The 24,985-nt window shown below is 41.4% G+C and overlaps 1 long non-coding RNA gene across 4 annotated transcripts in view; it reads left to right on the plus strand.

Annotated features, from left to right (window-relative positions):
• Nucleotides 1-1,524: 1,524 nt before the first annotated feature.
• The window catches only part of LOC113608191 (uncharacterized), a 47,061-nt gene continuing 23,600 nt past the window's right edge, over nt 1,525-24,985 (plus strand). Inside the window, exons 1-4 of one of the 4 annotated variants that reach the window (XR_003428252.1) lie at nt 1,525-5,505; nt 5,848-6,028; nt 9,599-9,662; nt 17,580-18,023. This is a non-coding gene — a long non-coding RNA (uncharacterized LOC113608191). Of the gene's footprint in view, nt 6,029-9,598; nt 9,663-17,579; nt 18,024-24,985 lie in introns of those variants that run through there. The other 3 variants (XR_003428244.1, XR_003428246.1, XR_003428242.1) reach the window with 3 other exon arrangements.

The following is a 24,985-nucleotide window of genomic DNA, read 5'->3' on the forward strand; positions in this document are numbered from 1 at the left end:
AACATAACACACCTAAATAAGAGAATTGGCCACCAACAATCCAGGAACTGTCCAATGTGTTGTTTAGCATTTCTATTTTAAACCAAAAAAATTTTTCAGAAAGGAATAAAATGTAATGAGCTTCGAGCTCTTCTAGTTCAAATTCCCCAATTTTCAGGAGTTTGAATATCAGCAGACAGATAAAAAGTGGTTCATGGTGATCCAGGACTAACACTCGAGCCCCCCCAGTTTCCAATCATTGCCTTTTGTCTTATACCCACTGATACATTCCTTGGAGATGTACTATGCAGATAACTTTTGGTAAAACTCACCCACCTAAGAAAAGATGGCCTCAGATTGTGGAGTTTCTATGGCATTCATTCATTCTTTCATTGTTTCTGACTTCAAGGAGCTTTCATGCTTACATGGAAATGGTATTCACTGACACTGACTTAAAGGACAGATGTGCATATTCCTCTCCTTATTAAGCACGTCAGTGTTTTCCAGGGTTCGAGTCTTAAGCAGCAGTGATCCACAGTGTGTCCCCCTTTCCTGATTTCTGCAGGTTAATGCCTGTCTCTCTGCCTCGTGAGCAGAGCGGATTCAGCTCACCTGTTCTGCTTTTCCAGAGCTTGTCAGGGACAAGAAGGATGGAAAGTCCTTCCAGGACCATTCAGACAGGTTGACACCCATCCTTTCAGGGCTATGTGGTTTCCACGGGGCCAACCTCTTTCCAGGAAAAGCAGTGCTCTCCTGCCCACCCTTGGACTTTCTTTCCTGGGTCCCTGGGCTTTGGTCAGGCTCAGAGAGCAAATATGCAGCCTCTCTTGATCTAGGCTCTGACAGCCGCCCTGCTTGGGAAGGGGGTTGAAACTGTGAGGGCAGGGGGGGCAGGTACATGTTTTAGGATCATATTTTTCCAGGAGTCCCAATTTGAATCTATAGTTTAGTTCATGTTGTTTTTTTTCTTACCTAGGCATCTCCTCCCCACTGCTTCATAGATAGCCACCTCCTCTGAGCTCACAAAGAGGTTACAGCTGCTTGGGGGCCCTGCTGTGACCTCTCGTTTGCATCTAGTCACCACATAAAGCCATGTTGCCATGAACACCACATGTTAGTGCCATGTGTTGGGGATAAGACACTTTGGGAGCAGAATCGAGCAGCAGGTGAGTCAAAAAACCATGGGCTTTACCTTTTGGGATCATAAAATGGGCATTCCACTACAAAGGGTGGCCAGTCTGAGGATGCCAAGCTGAGAGAGAGGACACAATCCATGAATGCTGTAAGCTGGAGGCCAAGGCTGGAGATGAGACCCAGGCAGAGAGGAGGCTTAGTGTAAACAGAAAAATCAAAGTTCAGACAAGTCAGAGAAGGAAGAAAAGCACAAGTCTCCTGTGACCTGCAAAGTGTGGCATGCAAATGCTGTCTTCATCAGGGAGCCCTCTCTTAAGACAGAGGTGCCACCGACAGAGGAAGAGGCTGAAAGCTGCTGCACGCCATCATTACAGTAGCGGTGATGATAGAAGCCCTTCCTTTGGCACAAACACATATGCACAAGTGCACACATACCCTATGTGTGTGCATATATACATGTGTGTATACGCATGCATGTATGTGTATGTACCGTATAGTTTATATATTACACATGAGTAATATACATAAAATACTATAGATATATACTTATACACACACAAAACTGAGTTTTGCAGGACTCTTGTGTCCTTTTCAGAGATCGACTGTCTTCCTCTTTCTCAGGCTGCCTCCTGACCCCCACCCCATCCATCGTGATTTCTCGGTCATGGTCACTTCCTGTGCCTTGGGCAGTGCCCTAGGCTTCAAACCTTTTCAGATTCTTTCTGTTCCTCAAAACTGACCTGTCCAGTGCCCCATTTCCTAAGAACCCTTTTGGTGGGGTTGGTTCTAATCTACTAAGCTAGTTCCATCAGGTGGTTGTTAATGGCTTACCGTATTATACTCTTTGCATGTTAACTGAATTCTTCTGGGCTCTATCCCAAATGACTGCTGCCAGGGCCTGGATCAGGGCGAGGTAAGTGGGTGCCTTGGATGCAAACTTCAAGGAGATGCTCGCACAACACTGAGAGTGAGTGTCTCTTAGATGTAGTGCCTTAGGAGCTTTTCTTGCCTCCCCTGAATTCAGGCCCTGACTGCCAGAGCGTGGAAACGTAAAGCTTTGTGATCAGCAAGAAGAGAGAAACTTCTTGTCTCCAGAATCACATTCTATTAGTATCTGCTCACTCTAAGTCTTAACCTGGGGACACCCTAGGTTCTTAAATTCATTTGCTAAGTCAAAAGGTAAAATATCACATAAGACATGTTTACTTGTCAAGATATTTCTTAATGCATGACAGTTTTGAAACAGCAAAAAAAAAAAAAAGATTCTGGATAATAGCAACAGAAGAGAGCTGGGCATATACAATAATGCTGATTTGGCCTGACTTCATCTTATTTTTGTAGAATAGAAATTCTGAAATAGTATGTTATTAAGGCTAAATTTAAGATATAAAATTAGACAATCAAGAACATAAAGCTTGTGCGGTCAAAACACAAGTATATTTCTCAAATAGACTAATTGCTTTAAAGGCAAAATTTACAAGATTCCCAGGGACACACATCTCCATGGGTGTGTTTCACCACTGAGGTGGAATCTGCATATTTCCAGGTCCTAATGGATGAATGAATGCTGATGTCTGGTGACTTACTGTCACCTTGCCTAAGTCAGGAGTGCAAAGGCAACGTTCTGATCGTAAGGAATGTGTGGCGCAATCATTTTGGAGGTTCTAGAAATCATTTTGGTCATAAACATTTTATCCAAATAGGAAATTAAATGAACAGGAAACCATTACATTATATTCTTATTAAAGGGATAGTGGTTTTGAACAATTGCTTTTGAAAACAAATGGGCAATTATTTCACATCTATCACTAAAGGCTAACGGTCTTAGCTGAAAGTAAGTGACGTGAGCTTTGTTGCAGAGATTCCTATTAAAGAAAAAACAGGACATGATTTCCTCCAGCAGGCGCATAAGGATGATTTTCCGGCTTCAGAATTTCCCTTTTGACTTCCAATCATGCTTCTCCAAGGGGTGCTTGCTAGACTGGAGCTACGGAATGTGACCATGGAGGGGAAAAGAAACTGATGAAGCCGTACTGAAACGTGATGTGCATCTTTTCAGCAACACTAAGGAAGGGATGATTAAGTGTTTGTTACTTTTCTATATCATCTATTTTTTTCTTATTTTTGGATTCATGTTTAATTATTTATTCAGTACCCATAGAGTACTTTCCTGGAAGTGATTTTCTTTATTGACACTAATGATGTTGAAGATAACTGTAATAATTATTATAAATCATTTAACGTTCTTACAATTTAATCTCCATCCATTATTTATTAGCTGTACATAGGCTTATGCTACCTTTAATTTTCACAATTCTATTATCTTTATAATAGAAACTGAGGCTAAGAAAGCTAAGAGACATGGTCTAGATCACGTAGTCAAGAACTAGAAACTGGGATGAATCCTGGCTTTATTTTTTTTTCCAAATCCTCTGCCTCTGATGTCTATTGGCTTTCCAGGACCGTCCACTCAATCCTGGTCTTTTTGGATATTTCCCTAGGCTCTAGGCATTTCCTGTTTACCCTTCCTCTCTGTTTCTCACCAAACTAGCCCCCAGATAGGTTGTTGATTGTCAGAAATAAGATAAATTAATTCACACTGGGACTGATTGGGACTAATTCATTTCTGTATTCTACAAAGAGTTAAGGATGACCTCCTTTCACCACACATTCTGCCTGCTTCTAGATTCTACAAATGAAGACAGCATATCCCTGTCCTCAGGGAGCCCTTTGCTCACAGACATGTCTACTGGACAAATCATGACCATATATTATCTCTCCTGTGTGCTGTATCTATTTTAAGAGGGATAGAGTTGTAACGATGAAACTTTAGGCACCAGCCTGCCAGCCTCATAAAACCGTAATGGAGGGGTGGGGTGAGGGGTCTAAGGTGCCCCAGGACCTGTAGGAGCAGGACTTTGCTTCTGCCTGAGGCTGATCCTGTTAGAAAACAGTCCATTTTAGACTGTTACCATGCCTACAATATTACTAATTTGGAACTTTCTCAAGTTTTATCTCTTAAATCTAAATTCTGTAAGGTAGCCTAATAAGTTATTTTTCTCCAACAATATTTAGAATCATAATTTTGGCAAAGCAGGAGGTCAGGTGCCCCTTCAATCGTGAGATTTAAATCTGTTTCCTGTTATCTTCTTTCTACTTCTTTCTGCAGCCCTATCATTGTGCTTGTAGTTCAGCTGGTGGCTCTGACGGGGTTCAGGACATGCTATCCCAAATTTGATACCTTGGTATATGGACTGTCTTAAGCTGAAGAAGTTTGAGAAAATGGTAGAAGCAGGAAAGTTACTCTGACTTCCCCACCCCATCCTCCTTCTTCCGTGAAAGCAGGGGTAAATTTGCCCATGTGAAAGGTACCCTCCCTGTATCCAGAGGAGAGAAGACATGGTTTTCACCAGCGATGGGGAAGCCGTTCAAACAAACTTCATTAAACTAACCCTTAGTATTCTTCCTCACCACTCACTACCCCCAGCCCAAACCCCTTTGCCTTGTCAAATCATCACAAATGTATTGTTTTGGTGTCTAAAAGGTATAAAAGCTTCCTGCTCTGGTCACTTCTTAGGTCTTTATTCTCTTGTGAAGACTTCCACATATATGTCAAAATGCAATATATCTTGTATACTTTTCTTCTGTTAACCTATCTTTGTCTGTTTAATTTTCAAACCCAGGCAGGACCCCTAAGAGGGTTGAGGAAAATGTTTTCCTTCCCTACAGCTCTATGGAACTCCTGCCAGAAAATGGATGAAAATTACCTTCAAAATATATCATTTCTGAATTTAAAGATTCAGTGAAACACTGTTGTAATGATATGTAGAGAAATATTCACAGATAATCTATTAAGCTTGCTAAACTTTTATTTTGTTTTCATGTGAATGTATCATATCACTGGAGATAGACTAGAACCAAGATATAACATGATTTTCTATGAGTGAAAGGCCATCTGTCTTGCTTTTTTACGTGACTATGTACAACATTTGCTAATATGTACCACCAGACTTTCTTAAATGATTGCTATGAACAAATTTAAATACAAACACTAAAAGTCTCAATAAAAATCACTGTAAATATTTCAAACATATTCAACTAGGGAATGGAAATCAGAGACATAAGTAGTTCTATGATATGGTTGCATATAGTTTTAAGGAGGGGAAGGTCAGATTTCTTCAGCAAATAGGTGACCATCATTCTAGGAAGATGATGATACTACCTGAGAAGGTGAACTGAGAACTTCAAGTTCTCAAGAGTTTTCCAGGAATCCTTCACATAGCCTGATGCCAAAGGCTGCTCTCGGGTAATGAAATGGGCTGAATCTCCTTTCCCGTACAGCAGGGGTCCCCAAACCCCAGGCCTGTTAGGAACCGGGTGGCCCAGCAGGAGGTGAGCGGCGGTGGGCTGGGGAGCGAGTGAAGCTTTCTGTGCGCTCACTATCGTTCCCCATCGCTCTCATTACTACCTGAACCATCCCCCCTCACCCCTCCCCGCTCCGTGGAAAAATGGTCTTCCACGAAACCAGTCCCTGGTGCCAAAAATTTGGGGGACCACGGCTACCTTACATTTATAAGTGCTTCTCCTCGTCCTCTTGCTACCTCACTTCCCAGAGCTCAAAATACTTTCTGCCTCCTAAATACTCCCTTATTAACCCTAAAGCCATGGGGAGGCCAGTAGGGGAATTTGGAAGGGCTACTCATTTTCTGAGCTCAGAAAATTCTATCACGTCAGGGTCAAGCTCGTCAGAAACGAATTTGAACCTTCTGGCTTTGCACAAGGAAATACGAAAATAGTTGGTGGTCACCCCTCCCCACCCGCCAGAAGAATTGAAGAGAATATTCTCCAGTTTGTCCGGTTGAAGATATTTCTGCAAGCGTACAGTTTGAGGCCTGGGGAATCCTGGCATGCTCTTGTACGTTTTATTTACAAACATTATTTGTTAAAAATATAGTGCTGGGACAAGCAAACTAATTTGTAAAAATTTAAGTTAAAAAAAATTGTATTTGACAGAGTGGCTTTAGTTGTGGAACACAAAGTGTAAGCAAATAAAAAAGTAATGGGGGCTTCCCTGGTGGCGCAGTGGTTGAGAATCTGCCTGCTAATGCAGGGGACACGGGTTCGAGCCCTGGTCTGGGAAGATCCCACATGCCGCAGAGCAACTGGGCCCGTGAGCCACAACTACTGAGCCTGCGCGTCTGGAGCCTGTGCTCCACAACAAGAGAGGCCCGCGCACCGCGATGAAGAGTGGCCCCCGCTTGCCACAACTAGAGAAAGCCCTCGCACAGAAACGAAGACCCAACACAGCCCTAAATAAATAAGTTAATTAATTAATTTTTAAAAAAAGTAATGGAATCCAGAAATAGATTATGTATGCATAGCATGCTGTGACTGCAAAAACAGGTTAATGTGTAACTTAATTAATTTCCTCCTTTACAGAAACTTCGTCTTTGCTCGGCAGCACCTTTATTAGGTAAGCACAACAAACTTGAGTTGTTTACATAAGAAAGCTCAGGGAACTACTTATGGGAAAGCAAAAGAATAAATCCAGAAGGTGAGAGGGGAGAAACAAGAAAGATGAGAGTGCCGAGCCCAGGTCAGGCCAGAGGAACAGATGGAGCTATTGGCCTAGGGGGCCATGTGATACAGAAATACATAACATGTATGTATGCATTCCCTATATAGAAATACACACACACACAACTTTCTATCTGTGTGTGTGTGTGTGTGTGTGTTTTGAGAGACAAAGAAGAAGAAAAGGAATTATAGAGATTTGATTTTTGGATTAAAAATTTAATGCCTTCATTTACTTTGGATTATTTTTTAATATTGGCCTGGGGTTTCTTTTTAAACTGCATTGATAGTGCTACAAAGTAGCTTAGTTTTATTAAGCTAAGCTGTATGAAATTGCTGATTTTTGTATGTCAAAGATGGTCAAATACTGTTGTTTTTCCCGGTTCATCCTATTTTATGGTCCACCTCACATATAGAGTTAGCTAGTTCGCACACAAAGACTGAGATTTAAATGCTCCAGGCAGAGGAAGCCTCATGCACGTAGGCTGAGAGGAGAGGAAAACGGGGCACCACCAGGGCCTCTGTCCTGTGGCTGGTAAGAGGTTACCCAGAAGGGCGAGCAGCAGATGAACAAATGCCAATGATGCCAACATGGTGGCACCTAGCATGAGCTTTCTTCCAGACACTGTGCCAAGCCCAGACAGAACAGATCTCAGTACAATCTCACAAGGATCCTGTGAAGCAGGTATTATTAGTTTTCAGTATTCTCATTATTATTATTTTACCGATGAAGAACTGAGCCTGTGATGGTTAATTTTACGTGTCAACTGACTAGGCTATAGTGTTAAGTTGATGGGATTACCATTTAAACTATTAGACTTTGAGTGAAGCATATTACCCTCCATCAGGTGGGCCTCATCAAATCAGTTGTAGGCCTTAAGAGAAAAGACTGAAATCTCCTGATGAGGAAGGATTCTGCCTCCAGACTGCCTTTAGACTTAAGGCTGCAACGTTAACGCCTGCCAGAATTTCAATTTCAGACTTGCCAACCCTCACCATCACACGAGACATTTCCTTAAAATATCTCGTTCTCTCTGTCTTTCTATATATGATGTATATGTACACATCCTATTGTTTCTTTTTCTCTGGAGAACCCTAACTAGTATAGAGCTGATAAATTATAGAGCAGAGACAAGAACGCAGGATTTCCTGGTTCCAAAATCCATATTTTTAATCACTACTTCATGCTGCCCCCTTCTGTTTCATTATAGAAGGTGTCATCCTTTGTTCACATCATTTATTAATGTGTTTGCCTCCCCATCTAAGCTATAAGCTCAAGAGGGCAAGAACTTTTTTATTCCCAGCATTCAGCACAATGCCTGTCACATGGCATTGCTCAATACATATTTGTTTTAGATTGGGGACAAAATATTTATGGTTCTGTGCTACAATAACTGTAAAGCACAATAAAAATATGAGATGTTTCTGTTATGAGGCAAACACATAATTCTTGTACAGTTATTTAGAAGCAAATATAGAATGTATGTATCTAAAAGTCTGACTATGTGCATAAGCCAGTGTGAAAATTTAAGATGGTATTATTACTTGATAAGCTTTTTTCAGCCTTTGCCAGCAACCAGGGGTGAAGGAATATTTCCAGGATAAAAAAAAATATATTGTATTTCTCTCCCTAACAGCTGAAGGAAGAAGTAGGAATCACAGACCCTTTTCCATGCAGGGTAAAGTCAGCAGCCTTAAGCTCAGAAAGGCAACTAGGTTTGATGTTTGTTAGTTTGATGTTAGTTCTGATTGATTGGTGGTGGCTGCCTGCTGCACTTGAGAAGATTGTGAGACCACAGTCAGGTCCTCAGCAAAGAGTGCCTTGATTAACAAGCAAGCTCCCACCTGGCCAAAGGATTGGGTGTGTGCAGCACAAGTGCCATTTTGTTTCCTGCCCTGATTTAAGCAATCCAAGGCTAGCCCTTCTGGTGCTTTTGTGAATTAGCAAGGCTTGCTGTTGAGAAGGAGAAGAGGAATAAAGGTTCAGTTTAAAAGGGAACCAAAACAAATTTCTTGAATGGCAGGTAAAATGTTCTCAGTGTCTAAGTGAAGATTAATCTCTCTAGCGCTATCTTTAACATAGAGCATATTCCATAATTTTTTTCCCTTTAATCACCAAAATCAGATAAAATCAAATTAACCAACACTTTTAAGAACATGTTTTCTGGACCAGAAGAATTAGTCATCAGGGCCCATGTCCAAAGCCTATACCAGGATAGAAATATATACTGTTGTTAGGGAGTATTTCAGTTTTCTCCTCTATTTCACCATAAACTGGACATTAATTTCATGGTGTTAAGCAGTTAATGGTTGCTTACTTTTACTCACATATTTATTAATGTCTTTGCACATTGTTCTTTTTTGCACATCAAACCTCCCATCTGGAATGGCTTTTCTTCTGTTTGAAATACATAGATTCTTTAGAATTCACTTTAGTAGGGATATTTTGGTGGTAAACTCACTTAACTTTTTCTTTTGTCTGAAAATGTCTTTGTTTCCTGTTTGTTCATTTTTATAAATTTCCTTATATATTTGTTATTATTTTTGGCTGTGTTGCGTCTTCGTTGCTGTGTGCGGGCTTTCTCTAGTTGTGGCAAACAGGGGCTACTCTTCGTTACGGTGCACAGGCTTCTCATTGCAGTGGCTTCTCTTGTTGCGGAGCACAGGTTCTAGATGCGTGGGCTTCAGTAGTTGTGGCACGTGGGCTCAGTAGTTGTGGCTCACGGGCTTAGTTGCTCTGCAGCATGTGGGATCTTGCCGGGCCAGGGATTGAACCCGTGTCCCCTGCAGTGGCAGGCAGATTCTTAACCACTGCACCACCAGGGAAGCCCTCTATTTATTCTTGGAAGACAGTTTTTCATGGTTTGGAAGTCCAGGTTGACAGTGATTTTCTGCTGTCTATTTTCTGCAGTCTGCTGGTTTCTCCTCTTTAAGATGTGAGGTCAGCAATCCATCCAGTCGTCATTCCTTTGCAGGTAATCTGCTCTTTCTTCTTGGAATCTTTTAAATATATTTTGCTTTTTTTTATCATTCTTCAGTCTCAGTATCGTGTCTAAAATTGAATTTTAGCCTCTTGGATCTGAAGATCTTTTAATACTTCTTGAAAGTTCTCAGTCTTTTTACCTTCAAATATTGTCTATTCTCAATTCGTTACCTTTTCCTGAATCTTTTTTTTTTTTTTTTTACGCGGGCCTCTCACTGTTGTGGCCTCTCCCATTGCGGAGCACAGGCTCCGGACGCACAGGCTTAGCGGCCATGGCTCACGGGCCCAGCCGCTCTGCGGCATGTGGGATCATCCCGGACCAGGGCACGAACCCGTGTCCCCTGCATCGGCAGGTGGACCCTCAACCACTGCGCCACCAGGGAAGCCCAACCCCTGAATCTTTGAATAGGCATTATTAAAACCCTTGTCACTCTTTTCTCTCGATTTTTCATATTCTACACCTCATTTTTTCATAGTTACGTTCCAGTCCTCTGATTCTCTATGAAAGCTACAAATGCACATACCACTTCATGAACTTTCTGTTGTACTGGACTTTGCAATGAATGAAAATAGGAGAATTCACATTAATTCTAGTTAACAGGCTCCTGGAGCCAGATTGGCTACCATTAGCTCTTACCTGTATATGACAGATCATGTCAGGGCAGGTGAAGGAGAATATTGAAGTGGATGGTAAATGAGGTAGCAGCGGGGAAACAGGGCCATATGGCTTTACAAAGCTTCCTAGCATTATTATGCCACACATACACTCTCCCTCTGGAATGGAGGACCTGTGACCATAATTTTGTACTAGGAAGGGGAGGCTTCTCATCATAAGACACCATCTGGGAAAACGTATCCAGATGTAATTTTCCTTAGCAATTTTCCTATGCTTGGCTCTGTTACCATAATGGATAGGTTTCTGTCATCTGTTCCTTGGGAATATTTTGTAATGTCAGTGTGAATAGTGTTAGGATTTATTTATTTGGCAACGAATTAAGAAGTGTGACAATTTATTGTCAGTGAATTTGAAGAGGAAAATATTCCCTTGCTCTAAGCTCTTAGCTCACTTCTACTTATGAATACCCTGTTCCAGTTACTTGAGTCTGGAGCCAACATACGTAAGTAAAATTCTGACATGGAATTATATCACTGCAGATAAAATACCTTGTTTAAACCATAAAAATAATTTTAGGATTCTAATTCTTCAAAACAATGTCATATTGCTTTGTACTATTTTGCAATGACAAGCAGGCTTGTACATTTTAAAGTGAAAATAAGGATGGCATTTGAAATAAAATTGCCTTTTGTCTTCTTTAAATCTAACAGATAATAACATCTAAAGAACTGAGCAGGGGAGGAAGAATCTTAGTGTCTATGGCTCATACACACGCACTTTCATCATTTCTTAGGGCCGTGACCTCTTGCTGTGTAATTTTGCCCAGAAGTTTTAAATGTTATCTTTGGAGCATTTTTGTATACAATGGCAAGAGAGAATTAAAAGCAATATTTAGGGAGGTGCCAAATCAGGTACAGGTGTCTCCAGTCCTCAGTGTAGTTTATACAGTAAAAATTCTTAATATAATCTTACAGGGTATATTATTCAACCCACCGTACAGGGGTTTGGATGAGAGATATTCTATCAGTTTAGATGAATCAGGGAAGGCTTCCTGAAGGGCATGCCATTGAATCAATCTTCGAAGGATGAACACTAATGTGGATAAAACCTATTTTCTTAGCCAGTAGAATTTTCCCCTAGGAAGAGCCTTGTTTTGTCTGATGGATACTCTGATAATCCTTTTTGGAGTGGGGACCGGAGACCACCAAGGTGCAGGCGTAAGTTATGTATCATGCTTTTGATTTACTGAGCACAGCAAGCAAAGTGAGTGTGAGCTGAATTTAGCTCTTAGGAAAATAAAAAGGATTTTTAAAGGTAGTAGAGGGCAAGACGTGGAAGACTTCTTGATGAGGTGTCTTAGGGGAGGAAGAAGAAAGTCAACGGTCAATCACATTGGGTTTTGTGTAGGTGTTGCTACTATGTGAATCTTTCTCCTATTTCCACAATATATTTGGTTAGATATCTGCTTATTATTAACATATTTTAGAATTAGACCTATCAATGCCCTGCTTCAAGGCTGTTATGAATTAAGTAGAAAGGCTGTTGTTCGCAGATTCCTAATGGATAGGACTGTGAAGACAGTGAAGGGTAATACTTTTCTTATTTGGGCTCTTAATAGAGGTTAGAGAGCAGATGCATGAGGCTGTATTTCCTCCTGAGTGCTTAAAGTACAAATAAACTGGTTTCTTTTTTTTTTTTTTTTTTTTTTTGCGGTACGCGGGCCTCTCACTGCTGCGGCCTCCCCTGCCGCGGAGCACAGGGTCCGGACGCGCAGGCTCAGTGGCCATGGCCCGTGGGACCAGCCGCTCCGCGGCATGCGGGATCCCCCGGGCCTGGGCACGAACCCACGCCCCCCGCATCGTCAGGAGGACTCCCAAACACTGCGCCACCAGGGAAGCCCAAATAAACTGGTTTCTTGATTGAGAGTTCATTAAAATATTATAGACGGAACATAACAGAGTAAAGCTGGTGTGCCTTTGTGGAAATTGAGGAGTCTTGTGAAAGAGTTACGGGAATGGAGGACCATTTCAGCTCTATGTGGAGAGAGAAATAGAGTATGGTTTGATTGTAATATGGCGGAGTATAAGGAAAGTGGTAAGAGACAAGGCTGGAAAAATAATCTGGAGCCAAAGCATGAATGACCTTTCATGCATGAAAGACCTCAATGCCAGGATTAAGTAATTGGATCTCATTTGTTAGGAAAACAATAAAAGGAGAGTCATAGAATATTTCTTTTGGGGTGGTAATTTAGATTTATAAAGTAAGTTTTTTAAATTCTGAAAATAATGCATTTTTGTCATATAAAGCCAAGAAATATAGAAAAAGCATAAAAAAGAAAATAGATGCTTTGGTAATCCAACCACCTATATTTTGTTGTATTCTTTCTGGAATTTTTGTGTGTGCATAGACACAGGTTTTGAAAGGTAAAAATGTCATTATGATGCACATACTGCTTTGTCGGCTGCTGCATTTTACTTATCATTGAAGACTGGATTAGAAAACCTAAGTGAATAAATGTGGTTGCAATGAAGTGCTGGATTGTAGTGACCAGAGCCTGGATACTGGCAAAGCCCAGAAGAGGTCTCAAGAGAGGTAATGTCAGGGTCAGCACAGAGAAACTGGGAAAGACCAAGCAGAGCTGGTGGGCACGCTGGAGGCCAAGACTGGGGCAGAGGAAGGCTTGGTGGATGATGATTTCCAGGCTCTCAATCTGAACCTATTGAAAAATTAACCAAAGTAGGGAATTAGGATGACTTGTCAGTTTTGATAGAAAGTTGATAGGTTTGATTGGCAGAGTGTATGGCTGTCAGCAAATCCGGGTGAAAATGTCCAGTAGAAACTGGAACAGTCAGGCGTGGTGACTAGGCCAGGGGACTGGAATAGAGGAGGGAACAGCAGCCTGAGTGCTTGCTCATGCATGGCTCATTTAAGTCCCCCAACCTTGCAAAGTAAAAATTATCATCGCCATTTCACAGAGAAGCCTCAGCAAGATGAAATCATTAACCCACACAGCTACTAAATGGCAGAACTGAGAGTAAACACTGTCCAAACTCTTTCTGTTTTGCTAAGCAAAGAAGTGTTGAAGGGGCAGAATGAGTAGGGGAGATCATTAAAGTAAAAAGTGTACAACTATTAATATGAGTACATTTAAATACATATATATATAACCCCCCCCACACACACGTCTTCCTGTGTGTGCATGTGTGTGTGTTGAATGTTTATTATGATAGAACACAGAGGCTAAGAACATAACATATCCCTACACTAAACAGTGTTTGTACAATCATGGAGCTTACATTTTAGCTATGGAAACAATCATTAGACTACTAAGTGTCCATTAATTAAAATTGTGACGTGTGATGAAGAAGCATCAGAAGGAATTAATAATCAATAAGGGGATCTGACCCAATCTTTTCGGCCAAGGAAAATTTCTCTAAAGAAGTGACATCCTTCAGATATAAGTTTAAATGAAAGAAAAGGGAGAGGAAGTTATACCAGGCAGAGTGCGTATCTTGAGGAAATCTCCGAGGTGGGAGAGGCTGGCACAGCAGAACTTCAGGATGATAAAGTGTAGAAATGGGGGAGGAAAACGGTGAGAGACTGGGTTGGAGCACCTAGCAGAGTCCAGTTCTGCAGGGCACGTTTATTGTTTATTGTAATGGTAAGGAAGCCGTTAAAGAGTGTGGGAAGGGGAGCGACAAGTTTGTTTAAATTTGTTTACTTAGAAGACCTCTCTGGCTTGATGCAGAGAATAGATAATAATAACGTGAACTGCATTCACGCTTCTAATTCCGCATTCCCTCCACAGTCGTAGAATAATAGGTCCTTGATTTTTACCACATGACTACACCCCCTCCCACTAGATTGGGGGGAGGATATTTCCTCACCTGCTTGATCTGAGGCTGGCCGTGTAACTTGGTTTGGCCAATGGAAGGTTAGCGTGTGTGCCTGGAGCCGAAGCTTTAGATGCGCAGGCATGGTTTATCTTGGCCTCTTGCCTCCACATCAGTCATAAGAAGAACGTGCTCATGCAACCACTGGTCCCATAAAGAGGCACAGACAGAGCTGAACAAAGCAAGCCCATATCCCTCAAGTGAGAAAAACAAATGACTTGTGCTGTAAGCCACTGAGAATTCACTGCAGCTTTTGCTAACTCAGACAGGAAGGTGTAAGAATGAAAGCAAACAGACAAATTAGTGTTCTGGGTAATAGATAATGGTGCATTGGACTAAAATAATGGCAGTGTGGAGATGATAGAAGGAATAGATTCCGGGGATATTTAGGCTTTAGAATTGGTAATATGGATGACTGATTGAACGCAAAAGTAATGGAAAAGGAAACATCAAGATGGTATTTCAACTAGAGATTCTTGCAATATTGTTCAACTTTATGATCCTAAAGACAATTGAATATGCCCAGAGTTTTCAAGTGATGTATGTCATTTTATTTGTGACTATAGAGATTATTATTTTGGTGACAAAATTAAATAGTGAAGGTCCCTTCCCCCGGGGAGTCCACGGGGAGGATCCAGGCTGCTGCATATTTACTACCATTCCTCGCTGAGAAAGCAGTACCAGCCCAGGTTTCAGAGGACCTGCTGCCAATGGTCTAAAAGCCTTCACTTTGACGTGATTGATATCTAATGTCCTGTTAAGGTTTGGGGGTTGTTACAGGCATGCCAGCTTCTGCCGTTCAGAAGCACTAAATCGGGCTTCCCTGGTGGCGCAGTGGTTGGGAGTCCGCCTGCCGATGCAGGGCACACGGGTTCGTGCCCCGATACGGGAGGATCCCACATGCCGCGGAGCGGCTGGGCCTGTGAGCCATGGCCGCTGAGCCTGCGTGTCCGGAGCCTGTGCTCCGCAACGGGAGAGGCCACAGCAGTTGGGGGGCCCCCTTAGCGCGCAAAAAAAAAAAAAAAAAAAAGAAGCACTAAATCTATCACTTTTACAAGGAAGCAAAAAAACCCGCAATTTATTATATTTTAGTGCAGGATGCTTGTCAGGCTTTCTGCCTAAGGCACACTTTGTGCCTGAACTTGGATCCACAGCTTTATAGCCTGTCCTTTCGCCGCACAATTTCCTGATCAGTTCTGGACGATCCTAATGGTTGCTTATTTTGTTTTTCCCAAGGAAGCAATGAGACATTTTCTGTCCAATGTGAGTGAGCTGCAAACAGCATGATTTTTATTAAATTAGTGAGTAAATAAACGTTTGGCAGCCCAGTTGTTGAGAAAACGGGGCTGTGAACTCCAGAAAAGTCACTAATCCAGGCAAAGACTGACTCATTCTTTCACTGTTCTCTCCCAGCAGCCAGAGCAGTTTAGGTGTCTGTAAGGGTCTGTAAGCACCACGCTTGCTGTGGCCTTTCTGATGGAGGTTAGCGAATCAGAAGCACTGTGACTCATTTATCAGCCAATTTGGACTGTTGGGTCTGATTTTCTGGGTTCTGCCCGCTGAATTTGCCTCTGTTAAATTTAACTCCAGCTTAATGGTTTGTTGATCTTCTTTCAACAGAGCCCAGCCACTGTGGGATTACCAAAAACTTCACTTTTTGACATCAGAATTAGATTAATTAGAAGTTAATTCTTAAATGTGTCATAATAACTTGGAAAAGATGAGATATACAATATCCCATTTTGGCTCCTCATGTTCAATTTTCCTTTAATCACTGCAGCAGCTAACAGATACTAAAATATACTGACTGATGTGTATTTCTGTCTTTTTCATTTCGTAGTTCTTGGAAGTCTAGGGGAAATATGGCTGCCTATGGAGGAGGGACAGGAAAAAGATCAATGTAGAAAGTGGTCTAGAAAATCCACAAGCCATGTAATCAATATAATCAACATCTCGCTGTTTAAGAGTTACCTGGGATATGTTTTTAGCATCCTCACTTCCCCATGTCCTGGAAAAAAAAAAGCTCCTTCTTTTATGTAAAACCAAATACAAAACAAATACTTTTTTTCTGCTTTTCACTTAACAAAGATACCATTTCAGCAGAAAGCGCAGGAGATTTGGAACCAATAAACTTTGTGTTTGTCTAGTTCCAGCTTTGCCAAAAATTCATTGTATGGCCTTGGGCAAGTCACTTAACATTTCTGAGCTGCAGAGTCTTCATCTGGTAAATGAGAAGGTTTTCTTGGGTGACCTCCTTGAAGATCATTTTAGGCAAAAGGCTATGTTCTTCATTCCATGGGTTGCAATTTACACGAGCCTGGATCTATTGTTTTCATATTAATATTTTTGCTTGTGTAAACAGCTCTCAGAATTCACTAATCACTCTTTGACCTGATGGTAATTTGTTTTGATAATATTGATTACAATAAGTGCCATTCATTTTTCATGATTAAGAAGAAAGTGTGTCCTTTGCCTCCATTCTATTCATATTTTTTGAGGCTATATTTCTCATCCTTTTAATCTCATAAATCTAGGAATGAAAATTGCTAAGAAGTGCAAACACAACAAACAGAACAAAGACAAAATCAAACACACAAACCAACAAAAAATAAAGGTTAATATCAGAGGCTAAAAAATCCAAAGCAAGATTTAGAGGAATCTAGCAAGGAACTGTGATTTAAATTACCCACAAAATGACATCAGGTGAAGATGATCTCACTGGTTTTGTGAAAAGTGTTTCATTTCCTGGTGATTTTGACCTTTCAGTGAAATCTCTTTGCCTTATCTTCTTCACATATTGCTCACCTGTGCGTTTCTTAAGATGCCCTTTATCTGGGTGTCCTGAAGGACATTTTAGACAGAACTGAAGATGACTTTCAGCAGCCTCCGTCCAGTATATGTTCGCCCAATTCTGTGAAGGAGTCCAGATGTACTACCCCAATTTATGCTACTTTGGCATATTTATTTTTCAGCTAAAGGCAATTGAGAAATAACAGACACAAGAAGAATTCATTGCCCTCTTCCTGTCTGCCTGAAAGTAGGTCATAAATTCCTTCCCGCCAGCTATCTAGGATGAAGAAGAAACCCTTATCACTGGAGATGGAGAGTCACACCAAGATTAGTCTGCGTAAACAAACCTTACTAAAATAATTATATTCCATTCACTTCCGCCATATATTTCCTAGTCACTTTCTCACAATTTATCATCCCTAGAAGCCCAAACCCCCTTCCTTTATCTAGTCATGTCTCCACAATTTATTGCCCTTTGTTAAAATAGTATATAAGCTCCCGAGTCTGTTTCTTTGGGTTTCCACTTTTCTGTGATACCCCTATGCACATAAAATTAAAAACGTTAATAAAATTTGTATGCCTTTCCTACTGTTAATATGTATTTTGTCAGTTCAATTCACAGGCCCCAGCCACTGAACTTGAAAATAGAGGAAAAGGTTTTTTCCTCCCCTCCACCTGAAATCCATTTACTTTCTGGGAGAAGGCCAAGAGACCCTCTGCCAACAAGCCCTAACTGTGGCCTTTTAAAGAGGAAGAAGAAGTGAATCTGTATAGCTGTAACGGCCAAGGGACATCAGGAAGGTGAAATGCAGTGATGCCAGATGGAATTTGGCTAGCAGAGAATCTTCGTGGTTGGTAAGAGGTCAGAACCTTTGCTAACTACATCCTTGTTACAATGTAGACTTTGACTTTCTGACTGTTTTCCTTTAGGTTATGTTTTATGTTTGTAGTCTGATAATGTTTTCCATTAATTGCAAATTTTCTTTTTAACATCTTTAGTGGAGTATAATTGCTTTACAATGGTGTGTTAGTTTCTGCTTTATAACAAAGTAAATCAGCTATATATATACATATATCCCCATATCTCCTCCCTCTTGCATCTCCCTCCCACCCTCTGTATCCCACCCCTCTAGGTGGTCACAAAGCACCGAGCTGATCTCCCTGTGCTATGCGGCTGCTTCCCACTAGCTATCTGTTTTACATTTGGTAGTGTATACATGTCAGTGCTACTCTCTCACTTCGTCCTAGGTTCCCCTTCCCACTCCCCATGTCCTCAAGTCCATTCTGTGTGTCTGCATCTTTATTCCTGCCCTGCCCCTAAGTTCATCAGAACCATTTTTGCCTCTGATTTCTTTGCAACAACTCGTTTTATTCAAGAAGCCTTAGTTTATTTATCACCATCTTTTTATATATAAAACTAAGTTATCAAGGAAAAGTAAAGGTGTTTAAAAAGAGTCCAAAACATGGTACAAATTACTCGTAAATGTACAGTATTTTGCCGTGTAATTTTCTATGACGTTCAAGGGACAGAAACCAAGCAGAATGTGGTCTGGGTAGATTTTTGTGCACAATAATCTCCTCTAATATATCACACTTAGAGAAATTTGTGTTAATTTGACCATTGCTTACCTTTGGAGGAGCTTTAGCATTTAATAGCCATCATTACAGCTGTATCCTTAATTCTGCTTCATTCATTTATTTAAAACATCTATTTAATACTTAAAATACGACAGACACTGTGCCAGTGCTGAGAATACAAAGATGAAAATCCTGAGTTCTTTGCTCACTTTGACTCCTTCAATTGGCAAATGTGGAGGCATTTGCTGAAAATTAGGTCAAGTGCCTATAAAATCTCTAATTTTTACTACATGAATTACATAGCTTGTTTTCATGCAAATATGGTCCTAGAAAATTTTGGCTTAATGAATAAAAATAGCCTAAAGTATTTTCATTTATTGGAATAGCTTACCATTAAAGACTGATTCCAATAAAGAAGAGCAAATACATATTTATGAATATATATATTCAACATTTCAATATCTAGGCATATATTAATTCCTAAATATAGTTTTAAATTATTTTTAGTTCTTCACAAAACTGTTTTCATACATGCTTAATTTCTTGGTCACAAGAAACTGGTCATGTACCTTTAAATTAGAAAAAAATTGAGCGTGCATGTGTGCACGCGTGCATACGTGTGTTTACGAGTGTTGCATCCTCACATATAGTCAAAGTGGCTTCCAGTTCTGTCTTTTATAGACCAAAATTTATATTTGGCTTTGAATTGCTTATTTTTATTTTGTGATAGATCAGAAATAAGAACAGACTCAGCATAATTATAGTTATTCTAAAATTTAATACATTTTTAAAGTGGAAATTGAAAATAATTTCTAAGATATATGCCTGCTTTTAAAATTATCCAAATTTCTAAGTGATTTTAGGATTCTGGATTCACCATACACTTACTTTTTAATATTAATTTGTACATTTTTTAAAGCCTCAGGATGTGTGTATAGGGGATTTCTAACAACCTAAACATTTAGCTAGATGTTAAGAGATCTTATGAAAGGGTGAATGTTTTCATACTATTTTTTTTTTCATGTTTCTTTCCTTCCTCTCTTGTATAAAGTTTGGGTTATACAATGTGTGCTTATTACCTAAAAGACAAATTTCCTTAAAAAGAAAAACGTTTTATTCTTTACTCACCATTCAGTTCAGATCAAACTTGACCAGGGATGTAGGATTGGAGATCCTTGCTTTGGTTCAGAGCTGAAAATATGCACTTTTATGATCTCTCCCTACTATATGATTCTCACATGGGTATGAGAATCCCTGGTGTCATGAAAGAAAATCTCTGCGGGTCAATTTTTTTGAATTACAAATTCATTCCAGGTAAAAGGAGAAGGGAGATAGGTAGCGCTGAGAATAAAGCAAAGACATATCCTTCTGAAACAAGTGTGGGGCTTTTCTGACCCTCAGAGACTTAAGTAAGTTTGGCTGAACCCCAGCTTGAGTGTCTGAGAATTTAGAGCCCTTCTCACCATGTCAGTAACTTCTGACACATTTTTTTCCCTTGTTGTTTCCTCTGGACTTTTTTCCACTAGTGTTTTAAAATATAGTGTATTAATAGAAAAGTTGAGATACAGTAAGGTCAACAGGTCAGGAGATAGTTGCCATGGCAAAGATATTTACTCCCATTTCCCAAGAGAAGGAGTCATGCCAAGCCATGGAGACCACTTGGGGAATTATCGAGGTCAACATGAAGCAGAGGGAAGGCGGGGAGTTGGGATGTGAGCAGGGGCCTTTACTGGAGTTTCTACAGGAAACAACAGGCGAGGGAGGGTAAGCAGACTTAAAGCTCTAGGAGTTAGGAACTGTTCCTAGTTGTGTGGTAACTGGCACTGGGGTGAGAGAGCAAATAGACAGTGGCCCAGAGTACGAGAGCCCGACAAAGGAGGTGGCTGGTGGTAAGGACTGTGGACTGGTTGGTTTGTGTTTGAAAAGCCTGCTCCTAGGTGAGTTGTTGACGATGTCCAGGAACTGGCTAACTCTGGGAGGGTTCACAAGACCTCAGATGTCAAAGCATCAGAATACCGAAAACAAAAGGACAAACACCTAGGTCCAACTCCCTATCTTGGTTCTTGCCCCTAAAGGCCTGAACCAAAAGTACAGCCTTTTTATCAGTTCCCACAAAAGTTCTCATCACACCAAGAATTTTGTTAGTTTAGGCTTTAAAGCGTGAAAGGAAAGTTACAAGGAGTTATAAACAACTGTTTTTTCTAGCTCCTTCTTTCCTGTCCAGTGCAAACAACAATTTCCCCCTTCTTCCCTCCAGTAGGGCAAATCCCTACATTTAGGCCCTCCAAGGTCTTAGTTTCTACTACAACCAGGGGTTTCAAATAATTTTCTGAGCATTGGTAGATCACTTCTCCTTATGATAAATGCTTCTGTAGACCGCTAAGTAAATAAAAATTCCCTATCTCATACTGATAACATCAAAACATATAGAAACATCACACTGATAAGATGGTTGGAGGAGAACCGAAAGTAACAAAAGCAAGAAGTGACTTTAACCATGAAACTGAAGTGAAGGTGCAGAATGTGGCACTGTTGACTTCTAAGTGACAGTTTTGGCAGCAGTGTTGATAAACACGCCATGACTTTGCTCCCAGAGGCAGGTTGTGGTCTGTGAGCTTATGTAGAAGGAATTTATTGTATGTGCTTATACTATTATAATGCAATTTGTGTTACCATTTTGGAGGAATCAAGGACGGTTTGCTAGACAGCATGGGAAAGGGCTCCTGGGCATACAAACCCTGCCTGGTGTGTAGCTGTTTCTGTAACTGCATACAACTTGTGCCCTTGGTTATTCTGGGCCAAGGGAAAACCAGGAAACAACCTGTGAGTATCTTTATGAGTATAAATATCTGCCCACATAAGGCGTATGTGATGGTTAATTTTATGTGTAAACTTGACTGGGCTGTAGGATATCCAGATAGCTGGTAAAACATTATTTCTTGGTGTGTCTGTGAAGGTGTTTCTAGAAGAGATTTAGCGTTTGACTTGGTAGACTGAATAAAGATCACACTCACATGTGAGTTGGCGTCATCCATTCCCTTGTTTTTTGTTTTTTTTTGCGGTACGCGGGCCTCTCACTGTTGTGGCCCCTCCCGTTGCGGAGCGCAGGCTCCGGACGCGCAGGCTCAGCGGCCATGGCTCACGGGCCCAGCCTCTCCGCAGCATGTGGAATCTTCCCGGACCGGGGCACGAACCTGTGTCCCCTGCATCGGCAGGCGGACTCTCAACCACTGCTCCACCAGGGAAGCCCCATCCATTCCTTTGAGGGCCTGGAGAAAACAAAAAGGCAGAGGGGCAAATTTGCTCTCCGAGCTGGGACAACCAGTGCTCCTGGGGTTCTCAGGCTTTTGGACTCAAACTGACTTACATCCCCAGCTTTCCTAGTTCCCTGTTGGTTATGTTTCTCTGGAGAACCCTGAGTAATACATGAGTAACTGGGAGCAAGTGGTGCTGATCCGTGGACTAAAAGCTGTGCGGTTTGTTTGCTGTGTTCCCTTGGACCTGACTGAGGCTCACAATCTCCTCATTTGTGAAATGGAAATAACATCTGGGTCACATGACTGCATGAATTCCTCCGAAGAATGTATTTAAAAGTGTTTAGCCTCAAGTTTAGTGCTGTTGGTGGTTACCATTCTCTGGCTAAATTAATCTCAACTACAATTACAACCTAAATCTCAGCATAATCAACACTTTCATGTGTCTGAAACTGATTGATGGGGCACAATATTTGTTACAACGTTCAGACATTCTAAGGACAAAAGAAATTGGACAGAGATTTACTTTTGAAATACATGTTGGCTCGTCTTGCCAGCTGCAAATGTTTTGAGCTGAACTGGAGGGGTAATCAAGCCTGATGGTACGAGATGCTCCTCTTGATGGAGCCGGGGCTGCTGATTGTGGTTCAGGCTTCATCATCGTCAGATAAGTGGTGCTTCGAGGAGCTAGAGAGGGAGAGGATGCAGAGTGGGCCACAAAGAGCTCTTGATGAAGAGCTGTGAGTACTCTCTGATTTGCATTCAAAGAAATCAGGAATTTACTGCCAAGGCATCTTGATTTTGCCATAGCTGCTTCCTTCTTATTTCCAAGTGATTATTATACATGTATTAAGCTCTCACGGTGCATGGCACAAGGCAAGTAAAGAAAGCCCTGTCATAGGGCAGCTTCCGCTTTATCTTTTAAACCAAAGTTTAGAATTACCCACCAATAGAATAGCATGGTAAATGAAGCAGCTAATAGGATACTTCTGGACCTTTTCCACGTTATTCTGCGATATGAAGACAAGTTATATTTAATGGCTAAAATTATCAGTATATTTGAGGCTAACCAAATCAGTATATTTGTGGCTACAGTCAGAATGTGGGACAGACAGGAAAGCAGAGGATTAAATAACCCCCATAATCCACTTTCTGTTGGTTCTGAGAGACTGAATATACAAAGACAATGGCCAGACCACAGACAAAAACAGAACTTCGACCCACAACCTGAAGCAACCTGCCCAGGAAACCAACCCCTTATCAACAATAAGCAGTGCAGGGACTTCCCTCGTGGCGCAGTGGTTAAGAATTCGCCTGCCAATGCGGGGGACACAGGTTTGATCCCTGGTCTGGAAGATCCCACATGCCATGGAGCAACTAAGCCCTTGCGCCACAACTACTGAGCCTGCTCTCTAGAGCCCGCGAGCCACAACTACTGAGCCCGCACGCCACAACTACTGAAGCCCCTGCTCCTAGAGCCTGTGCTCCGCAACGAAGAGTAGCCCCCACTTGCTGCAGCTAGAGAAAGCCCGCGTGCAGCAATGAAGACCAACGCAACCATTAATTAATTAATTAAAAAATAAGCAGTGCAGGAAGAACACAGCCTACAGTAAGTCACACTTGAAGGAAGCCAGATTTCTAGCTCTAGTGACAAGACACAAAGCTAAACAATAACTTCTGTAACAATCAGCCCTAAATGGCCAGGACATGATTAATAATTGACAGCTTCCCGGGCTTCCCTGGTGGTGCAGTGGTTGGGAATCCACCTGCCGGTGCAGGGGACATGGGTTCGAGCCTTGGTCCGGGAGGATCCCATGTGCCGCGGAGCAACTGGGCCCCTGGGCCACAGCTACTGAGCCTGTGCTCTAGAGCCCACAAGCCACAACTACTGAGGCTATGCTCTGGAGCTGGCAAGCCGCAACTACTGAAGCCTGCGCACCTAGAGCCCATGCTCCGCAGCGGGAGAAGGCACCGCAATGAGAAGCCCACACACCACAATGAATAGTAGCCCCCGCTCACCAGAAGGAGACCCGCACAGCAACGAGGACCCAACACAGCCAAAAATAAATAAATAAAATAAATATATTTTAAAAAAATAAAATAAAATAATTGACAGCTTCCCTAATTTTTGCCCCCACGTTCAACTTAGGACCAACCAGAGAAAGCCAAATATGTACCTCTAACCAATCAGAGAGCACTTCTGCTTATCCCACCCACGGCTTCTCTGTGCCAACATCCTCCAATCTGGGTACACTTGAAGTCTTCCCCTTTTTTCACTCTGAAGTTTTCCCACTCCTGTGCCTGCCTTTGAGTGTCTACCAAGTGATGATGGCTGATACCCTTGCTGTAGCAAGTTCAGAATTGCCTTTGCTTTCCTCATTTGGTTGGTCTTCATTCACTTTCATAGCTGTAAGGGCAAGAGGGCTGAGTATGGATGGTTCCATACAAATACTTCTCCTCCCCCACCCCCGGGGAGAACTCAGTGACCTCCAAGGCTGGCCAATGGCGTCTGCATCCTAAGTGGACTGCCCAGTGTGTTTGTGTGCAAGTGGGTGAACACAGAGACCTGAATGTGTGCGGGCAACCAAACCTCATATCTTAGCAATGAACCTGAGAGACTGGGTATAGAAATGGCAAAAAAAAAAAAAAAACAGCACAGCCCCTCCAGGACTCTGAGAGAATTAAGTTGGAAAGTCAATAACTTGCAACGAACCACAAAATACAAACTGAGCAGTACTTTCAAGTGTTCAGTGTACTGCTGTGACATCTCAAAACACTACTGACTACAGCAATTTTATGACAATATTTTTCTAACTTTTAAACTGTTTTTGACATAGCCTTGAAATTCATTTAAAAAGATTTTCCCCCTACCTTAAACACATCAAAGCAGGGCTTCAGGCAGAGGGATAACTCGGAGTTTCAGTACTATGAAAGTCAATTTGGAAAAGGTAAACTCACAAAGTAAAAGTGCAGTTACAAAAGCATCATTGGAAGAAACAAAACCCGATAGAAGTTACTAACAACAGAGCATTTTCACTCAGTTTCACTTACCAAAAATAACTGTAGACATAACACAATTGTGATTAAGACCTTTTACATGTAGAATGGATCTTCCTTACCTCACTAATTTTCAGTGCTAATTGAGCTGTATTTCTTCAGTTACTTGATTGCTTTTTATTTGTGT

The sequence above is a fragment of the Aethalodelphis obliquidens genome, unplaced genomic scaffold (assembly GCF_003676395.1).
Source record: "Aethalodelphis obliquidens isolate GAN/ISIS:26980383/991018 unplaced genomic scaffold, ASM367639v1 scaffold3, whole genome shotgun sequence".
Taxonomy (NCBI): domain Eukaryota; kingdom Metazoa; phylum Chordata; class Mammalia; order Artiodactyla; family Delphinidae; genus Aethalodelphis; species Aethalodelphis obliquidens.